A 10,570-nucleotide genomic window follows, 5' to 3' on the forward strand; every position below is an offset into this window, starting at 1 on the left:
TATTTTTGTATAAGGGAATGAATTAATTAAAATGTTAAGTCCTCCTTATATTCAAGTCAGATCAGCTGAACAAGTTGAATGAATTATAAAGGATTACTTATAGAAGATTAATTTTAGAGGATTAATTTTTACTGAATAGGATGGTTACTGGATTTTATATATATATATATGATTATGTTGCCATGATATGAGCTTGAGTCTCAGGATCATGGTTAGGGTGCGTGTGATACCCCTCGATTGAAGAGCCACAGGTGATCAAGTCTAAGCACAGATTCGAGGGATACCAGACAATTAATATTTAACAAGCATGAGTACAAAAGAATTAAGAAATAAATAATTAAATAAGCTGAAAAGAATTCTAAATAATAATCCTCAAATAATGCTAATTAAATAATCTTCCAACATAATCCATAAGATCTTTCAATAATAGAACAACTCGGGAATCCATTGAGTGGACTCCTAATGAAAATCCCAACTGAAGAATAACTGAACTTAAGAAGAAATCTAAAACTAAACATAAATAGCAGGCCTACGTAGTCGGAAGAATGAGTGACCATCTCTGCTCAGTACAAACAAGCTCTAAGATTGGAACCGTCCGATACCTGAAAAATAATAGTGGGTCAGGCCCACGAACAAGTTCTACTCTAACTACAATCCAAACAGAGACCCAATATGCAGATACATCCTAAATAACTCAACAATAACTATCTAGTCCATAAATATATATATATCCACACTAAGGGACTCTTACTGGACTACAAAGGGGGTTTCAACTTGAATAGAAGGCAACATACAAAATGCACTTGAAGTGGGCATGAGTACCTAAGCCTAACAAGGTATACATCAACCTATTATAGCCAGTTATGCATCCCACTGCATATACGTGCCCTAACCATCGACTATGAGACTCAAGCTCATATCGCAGCACCATAATTATATATTTAAATTCCATCCAAAACCAAAGTAGTGCCGATCAATTATTCGTTGCCATGACACAAAATATAAGTAGGATTTAAATGTTATAATTAAATCTATTTCCTTAATCCAGAATAGGTAGGAGTTAGCATTTTGATCTAATCCATACCTAATATGTCACAGTCCCATACTGGTGCATATAATCCACAAAACAATTCAATAATTGATGAAATAGAATAAGTAGTTCATCAATTAAAATCCAGAATAGCTAGGAATTAGCGTTTTGTTCTAATCTATACCTAATATGCCACTGTCCCATACCGGTGCATATCATCCACAAAATCCATATAACTGATGCAATAAATGATAAAAATACCGATAAACTAAAATCCAGAGCATGATATAATGATAATCAGAAATATAAACTGAGCACATTATATTAAATTATTCAAGAATATATCCATGTTATTCAACTTAACTTGCTAGTACAAACGCCAAGCAATTAAATCCTCCATAAACATTGACACCATGCAAATCAGTATATAACTTCATGATGTCCAATTTTAGTATAATAGCATAGACTAACAAATCCTGGGATTTTAACATATTTGTTTAATTTATTTAAAACCCCCTAACAAAATCCAGAACCACGTTTCAGCCCCTGGAGTTCAAAAATTTCCAAAATCACACCCGTAGATGTGTTTTAGCAAGGGAACCGGCTCTTTCTCTCACAGAGAGCCGCGGGCTAAAAAAAATAAAGGGAGCCGGCTCCATCCCTTTGAGAGCTGGCTCTGTCCCTGCTTCCCATCATCTTCTTTGCCTCTGGCGATGATTAAAACCCTCTGTAATGTTTTGTTTAGGTTCCCAGAGGTCTGTCTATGTTCCATAACTATCCCAGAAACTTTTTAAAACATAGTATGCATCATGAACAACAATTAAAGCATAACATGAAACAATTTATACAAGAAATCAATTTCAATTAATCAACACATAATATAGTTTAAAGTCTGAATTAACATGCATACTTATTCAATTTTAATGTCCGTTTAGTTCCTAGAGACTATCTAGGCATGCACAGAACACAGGTTAAAGGGAAAGAGCAAGAAATAGAACTTGCCTTCGGTTTCAGTTTTGAAACCTTAAACTGTCTTCTCTAGTAATTCCAGCGATCTTAGTTGCTTCCACCGACCTCTGTTGCTCTTGGTTCAACCCACGAGCAAGCTTCAATCACCCTTCCTTGGTTCAGTCCTTGTCCCTAGCCAAACCTCAATTTCTCTTTCTCTGTTTTTCTCTCAAAACTCTCTCTCTTTTCGTGAAGCTAATATGGTTTTCTTAACCCTAAGCAGACTTATAATGACATATGAATAGGCAACACTAAAACCTAATTCGAATTATACTAAGAAAAGGAAAAGGAAAGAAAATATAACTAAATAAAACCCTAAAACTGTACGACATAATAATGAATAATAATTCTAACTTATTTATTAATAGAAACGAGTAATTAAACGAACCTTATATACATATATATCCATCCATATATGTATAACCATCCATGGCTATTAACTATACCCATTAACCTCCTATCCAAGCCCAAATCCGTAAAATACAATAAATAATTAATTTAAACAATTAATTAAGAAGTCCACATAAACATATAAGTTTAATTAACAAATAAATCAAGTTAAACATATAATGCAATTTCACAAAAGCATAAAATCATAAAATTAAATTAAAACAAGCATATAATTAAATTAAAACAAATAATGTAATTAAACAATTAACCAGTTAGGCAAAAAATCAAATCAACAAATAAAAATGCAATAAAATGATTACTTAAAATACCGAGATTATTCATTTAAAATTAGGGGTATTACAGTGCGTATATTGCCTAGGATGGATAACTAGATATAGTAAACATCTAGGTGCCCTGGTAGGTCTAAATATTCATGCCCACTTTATGTGCGATTTGCATATTGCCTTCTATTCAGGTTGAGATAGACCTATAGTCCAGTGAGCGTCCTATAGTGTGTATCTATATATATATACAGACTACTAGTTATTGTTAGATTGACTAGGAAGTATACGTGTATCGAATCTTTCCTTGAACTGTAGTAGAGTAGAACTTGTTTGTGAGCCTATCATACCATTATTTTTCAGGTATTCGTAGGAGTAGGGATTGTTCGTGCTAAGCAGGGATCATCTACTTCATTCTTCCGGATTGTCTACATAGGAGTTTCCTTTATGGTTCAGTATCTAGTTGTAGACAGTTGTTTACTATTGATTTTTGGTTTGAAATTTTCTAGGGGTCCACATAGTATGGATTCCTAAGTTGTATTATTGGAGGATTAATTGTATCAGAATAATTTATTATTTAATGAAAATTTATTCTAAGGTTTCAATTAATGAATTATCATTTTAGTTTTCTTTTAAAAATTTATTTATTCTTATTTATCATATTTGTACTTTGTGTTCGATTATTATGGATTTGTTTTTGGTATCCTCGGGTATTTGGGCATGGGCCTGGCCAACCCGCATTCGGAAATCCGGGGGTATCACACTATTGTCTAGTCTAATTCTAACAAAACCGTTAATCCCAGGTAACGGCGCCAAAATTATGATGAGACTCGAGCGTGTGCATAAAATAATGCACAACACTTTGAGTTTGGAAATTAGTGTCAAGTGGGCATCATACTTAAAATTTATAAACTGCTTAACACCTATACTATGTAGTATAAGTGAGAAGGGATCATCCCAAGAGATTACACGTGTTGGAATTTAATTTCGACTCTAATGTATCAAATGATAGCAAATGAGGGTTGATTGTTTGATTACACTAAAATTCAATTAATTAAAATACAATTAAAATAAACTAAGTTGAGTTAGGTATTTAAGAGATGAGAAGTGAGGTCTTGGGGTGTTGGAATCACCACCAAACAATCAACCCTCTTGGGGAAAACAAACCACACACTTTCAACTAATTGGGGAAAACATTCTTGTGAACAAAATGCGACTACCAATTGCTATATTAAGCATGAACCATTAAATTCAAGAATGAATTATTTACCTAACCGACAAATAAACTTAGTGTAGCACAACACATCAATTTTAAGCATGACCCATCAAATTAGTAACAATTGTAGCACAAATCAATCTAGAAAATTATGGAATTTGCAACAATAAGCCATGGAATATCAAATCAAGCATAGATTGTTTTGTAAACCCGGTGCGTCACTGATGACCAAAAGATGACTCGATAATGGATCCGAAATGTAGAAACGAAAGGTGAAACAACGGTCTCTAGAAATACAATGCATCTCTAAGACACCAATGTGACCCTCAATGAGGTCACGGAATCCAAAGGAAACAAATGCAGAAGTGTCGTTTCAAAAACGGACAAAAAGAACCTAGGGGCAAAATGGTCATTTTGTAAAAAGTGGATTCAGGTGCTATCAAGCACACCACTGGAAAGACAATGACAAATTAGTCAATTTCAAAAAAAAAGTTTACTCAATTTGGAGTCCGGACGGAGGAAAAAGGTCAAAAACAAAAATGATGTCGTGGCGGCACGATGAGGAGAACCCACCACAGCTGCAACTGAGAGTAAAAATGGACATCTAAACGGACTTTTTTGGAAAAACTCAAAAAAGAAACCCCCCCTAAAATCAAGTTTCCTACCCCAATCACTAACAGAAACAAAAAAATGTATTGTAAAATGCCCAGAATGCCCCCAAGAAAATCAGGTCAAGAGGAAAAAAACTAATCCGAGCTACTGCCCAAGTTTGGGAAATAGGGCTTCGGGAGGTTTTAAAATTGCCTAAATTGAAAATGCAATCTTAAAATGCACCCAAAAGACCTCCGGAAGTTTTGGATAGGTCGTGACGATTTTCAAAAAAAAGTCGATGAATAGTACCAACTACATTTGTACTAAAAATTTGCAAAACCTAGCGGCAAGGATTTTTTGAAAAAATATTGATTTTTGAGGGCCAAGATGATGTTTTCTGGAAAAACACAAAGAAGAACCCCTTTCAAAAGTTAGTTTTCTACGTGACTCGCAAGGAAAAATGAAAAAAATGCATTGTGAAATACCCGAAATGCCCCTAGAACAGAATAGGGTAAAACTCCCAAAGGTTGCTACTTAGAGTTTTTGTTTCATCAAGGAAAGTATTGTTTGCCAAAGTGAGCATGCAAGTGTATGTAATATGATAAAATAGATGTGCTACAATGGCCTATGGCCACATTACAATACATTTACAACATTTGACATGTCAAACCTCCAAATTAGAAAAATTACATTTCATAGACAAATCATGAACATGCTAACACTTGCATGTGAACAAGAATGCTTCTAAAGAAGCTCAACTCAGCAAATCACCCAAGCAATTGCAATCTCCAATCTTGTATCCTGTACCTGAAATATGCCCCAGTATCGTAGGGGTGAGTAACATAAAGTTACTCGTAGGAAATGAGCATGCATCCACCTAAAGTTTTACAAGTTGCATGATTTAATTATTGTGATTCATTCCACCAAACTTCTATGTCAAGGTGAGACTCAGGGAGCATCATAGCTACCTAAGATCATTTTTAGCATCAATCACCTCATTCATGCAATTTTAACAACATAGGGTTATCCTTACACAAAGCAACAACATAGGAGCATGCTTACACAAAGCAACAACATAGTGGTTATCAAGGTTATCAACTTGATTAATGGCACTGCCGAAGGACAACGCTGCTGCGACAAAATTCTCCAAGAAACCTGGAAAATTGGTTGCGCTCCTTACCGAGCTCCTCCCTTACGACGACCCAAACGAAAAAATTTCCATTGGAAAAAATGGAAAGGTCGCCGTCCTAAAGCTTCAAAGAAATACATTACAAAAGCTTCTCCTCCTCCAAAGTCGGTGAAAGGCAAAAAGAAAGGATCCAAAAAATCCTCCAAAGCACTTGAAACCAAAAAGGACTGCAAGTGTTATATTTGCAATGAAGCTGGTCACTATGCCACTAATTGCCCCCAAAAAGGCAAGAAGGCCTCCAAAATGGTTAAACGGCTACAAACCGATGATCTCTGTGTAGTCTATGGTAAAGATATCACTGATCCTTCTACCATCCTGTATGAACTCTCTAGCAGTGTTTATACCAGTACCTCGTCAGAAACCACTCCCAGCGATACCGACGACGATGCCACAGATATTGAAAGTATCTGCATGATGAACGTTACTCCTTCCCTCCCTGAAGAGAATACGAACATCAAACTTAGTGACATCATTGGAGAAGAAGTCCAGTTCACTAACGAACAATTGATTCAGTTCGATAAACTCCAACGAATCAAAAAAGAAGAAGTCTACAAAACTTCCCGATTTGCCATCTTTTCTAAACGAATTTTAGAACAATTTAGTGGCAATACAACAATTGACTATACAGCTAATGGTCAATGTGGTTTTAATATTCGCAGTAAAGATAAGATTGAGAGATGGAAACAACAAAATCCTCTCGCCCGCTATATCCATATTGGACTCGTTCAAATCAAGATCACTTCACTGTTTCGACGTGGAACGGATCAACCTTTAATTGCTCTCCTTATGGATAATCGTTTTCATAAACCCGTTGATGCACTTATTGGCGGCGTTCAATCCAATTTGGTTAACAATCTTATTTGGTTTAAAATAAAACCAAATTATTTCATATCACTTTCGGACCCTAACATCGAAAAGGTCCTTCAAGTTAAACTCCAATTGTCTAAACTACAAATGGATTACGATTCTCCCAGTCTTGGAATCCAGTGGAAAGTCCTCTATGAACTTACTAGAGAACCTGAAACCGCCACAGTTCCTACACTTGACTCCAAACTAGTCACTTTGTTTGAACCAAGACCATTTGATACAATAATTGAGCCCAAACTGCTCAATTGGACAGACCTTGAGATCCCTAAAACTTGGTTATTTGATAACATCAATTCTGTACCCAAGTTACGCATCACAGAACCCACTGTGGCTACAATACATGCCTCTGGATCCAATCTTTATGTTACCAATAAAGCAAAACCGCCCCAACTCCAGCGTTCTGTATCCGAACGAAATCATGGATGGGAAAAGATCCTTCCCCCTCGAAAATCCTTCGAGGTACCTCCTCGACGTCGTTTTACATGGACCAAAAAAGGCAAAACCCCTATCGATCCTCACGATGCCCCATTTTTGCCTGGATCTACGCACAGATTACACTCTGCAAAATTTTTCCATTTCCGCACCGGAAAAGATGAAATTTTGATTGCTCCTTCACAAGGCAAAAAACGAAAATACACATATGTTAACGGCATCCTCAATTTCAAAGGGTATAAACCATATAGCCTTTGTGTGTTAATCGACACTGGTGCAACCACTAGTTGTTGCCGATATAATGCTCTGCCATCCGAAAAATGGCAACAGATGAAACATCCCATCGGTGTTCAAGGTATTGACGCTGAAGCACCCTTAAACGTGATTCAGTTCAAAGCCAAAGATGTAGCCATCTGGCTAAATGACAAAAAATTCATAATCCCAAAAATTCTGTGTTTTCCATACATGCATGGAGATTTCATTTTAGGATGTAACTTTATCTATAGTTATCTTCCATTACAGTTAAACGAAAAAACCATTTCGTTAACACTAAAAGACCAGACCGTCGTTGAAATTCCTATACAGGAAAATTTAGCTTCCGTCTGTAATGAAAAGTTCTCTCCACCCAAAAGAGAATCTGATGCCTTGGTCTTACAGGACACCCATTGGCTCTATAACTCTCTTCGACAAAACTTCGCTGAAAATCCACTTACCTTGTGGAAAAGAAGTCCTCGTTTTTGTCGTCTTCAACTCAAAAATCGCAATGTCATCATTCGTGTCAAACCCATGATCTATCTACGCCGTGACATTGATGAATTTGATGCCCAACTTCAAGACCTCCTTGAGAAAAAACTCATCGAGCGTACTCGTAGTCCTCACAGCAGTCCTGCTTTTATGGTCAGAAACCATAGTGAAGTCAAACGTGGCAAAGCTCGCATGGTCATCAACTATAAACGGCTTAATGAACATCTCATTTTCGATGGCTATTTCATTCCTCGCAAAGATGTTCTCATTAATCAAACTCGAGGATCAACCATCTTCAGTAAGTTTGATTGCAAAGCTGGCTTCTGGCAGATCAAACTGCGAAAGAAGTCCAAACCCCTAACGGCATTCAGTACTCCTCACGGCCATTACCAATGGACCGTTATGCCCTTTGGACTTAACACAGCTCCTCAGATTTATCAGCGCTGGATGGATTCCATCTTTAATGATCTTAAAGAATTTGTTGTTGTTTATATAGATGATATTTTAGTTTTCTCTAAAACTAGAGATGAGCATAAAAAGCATCTACTCTGCCTTTCAGAAAAACTGAAAAAATACGGCATCATTCTATCTCCAACAAAGATAGATGTTGAACAAGAATCCATTGATTTTCTTGGTTTAGTTTTAACCCATAAAGGAATAAAACTACAGGATCACATCATTATCAAGATCCGTGATTTCCCAGATATCCTCCACGATAAAAAGCAACTCCAAAGCTTTTTAGGAATCTTGAATTATGGCCGCTCCTTTATTAAAGGCTTGGCTCAAAAGGAACTCCCTTTATTAAAGAAGCTCCAAAAGAATGTCCCTTTTGACTGGACTGATAATGACACCACCATTATCCAACAAATCAAATCTGATCTAGTTCAGATCCCTGAAGTTTATTTTCCCCAAAATGGTGATAAACTCATTCTTGAGACAGATGCCTCTGACCTCTGCTGGGGATGTGTCCTAAAAGCCATTCCTCAAGAAAAATGGACTGATGACACCCCATCATCCCCCATGATCCGAGCTCGTAAAGCTCCCATCTCCAAACGCCTTCAAAAAGAAGAGCTCATTTGTGGTTATAATTCTGGAAAATTTAAACCAAATGAACAGAATTATATTATTTATGAAAAGGAACTTCTGGCAATAAAATTAGCAATCAAACGTTTTCATATTTATCTTGCTCCAGAAGATTTTATTATTCGGACAGATAACCAAGCTGTCAAAGACTTTCTAATCAATAAACGAAATTGTTTAGACGGTCGCCGACTAAAATGGTATAATGTTATTGCTCAATATTCTTTTGCTATTGAACATATCAAAGGAGCTAACAATTTTCTTGCAGATTTCTTAAGCAGACTTCCAGAAATATCTAACAAAGATGTTTCTTCTTCTCTCCTTCTAACAGATGGATGAGTTTCCTAAGCAAAGTCCTGATAAAGACGGTTGGATCACTATTGCTAAAAAGGCAAGTTCCAAACCATCTCCATCACAGCCACAAAAATGGTTTGTGGTTTTTGCAGGTCACCAGCCTGGTATTTATGCAACTTGGATCGACTGCCAAAAACAGCTTCGCTCCTTCACCGGTTCTTGTTTTAAGGCTTATGACACACTTATAGAAGCCCAAACAGTTTTCTATAATGTGGGGAAAGCCTCGCAAAAAATGTTTTCACAAACTCCTGAGATTACAGAAATAAACAATTTCTATGATCCTGGACTTCCAAACAATTTTTATGAAGAAATTAATACTGTTTGGAAAGCACACAAAACTGGTGCTCACAAGAAATTCAGGCAACACCTGAGTTCTCTTACTGCTCTTATAGCTGAACAAACAGCTATGACAAAGGAGCTTAAACAGCTCTGCATTCAAAGTTGTCTTTCTATTGACTGGGAAAAAGATTTCTCGCTCCCTCAAATAAATTGTTTTCTTAAGCTCGCCCAGTTAATAGGAGAACAAGATTTTCCTAACAATACGTTTGCCAAAATCAACCGTATTTGTCTTCTGGAAAAAGCTAGAGATATGTTTCCCCCTGATATTTTCCGGTTCATCTACCGACAGATTGAAAATCATTATGATATAATAAAAACCTATTATACCACCTATCATGAAGATATCAATACCTTTGATACCCTCTATAATGGTAAACATGTTCTTAAACTAGACTTTTTTATCATTCCAGGACTTGAGTGGTCTATGGATCCTGTTGACTGGGGATTAGTTAATAAACTTTCCTTTTCCTCTCATGATTCTTATCAAGTTTTTCCAGCCATGATAAAATCTATGATTTACAAAGTAAGTCAACACTGGCGATACAGTCGTCACCTTACATTCTGGATCTCCAGTTCTATTGGAAGTTATGAAAAAACTCGTTTCTTTCAACCATATCAGATCTGGTATCTCAAGCTTACTGGGCATGACGAATATGAACACAGCAAGCTTTTAAACTCTGAGGAACTTGCTAACAGCATTGATCCTTATTATTTTGAGATTCACAGTTTCTTACACCTACAAGACACTGCTCGCAGAGTTCTCGATGGATCTTATTACCACCAAGAACCCATTTTTTATTGTTGTGATGGACGCAGACTTTTCATCACTACCATCCGTTGTTACTATGGAACAGAAATGGATGGCGAACACCAAATCAGAACGGCCACAGAGTTCTTAAAGGATATTGTCCGCATGACTCCACTCGACATCCCTTCTCGAGTTAAAGATGGTGCTGAACATCTTAATCTTGAATGGGACATTGCCGATGCACAATCACCTGCCAGTACTCCTCCACTTGATGAATATGAACTCCATAATATCATCAATG

Source organism: Cornus florida, unplaced genomic scaffold (genome assembly GCF_030987335.1).
Source record: "Cornus florida cultivar Cherokee Brave unplaced genomic scaffold, ASM3098733v1 CherokeeBrave_3.0.0_Hap2_Chr05, whole genome shotgun sequence".
Taxonomy (NCBI): domain Eukaryota; kingdom Viridiplantae; phylum Streptophyta; class Magnoliopsida; order Cornales; family Cornaceae; genus Cornus; species Cornus florida.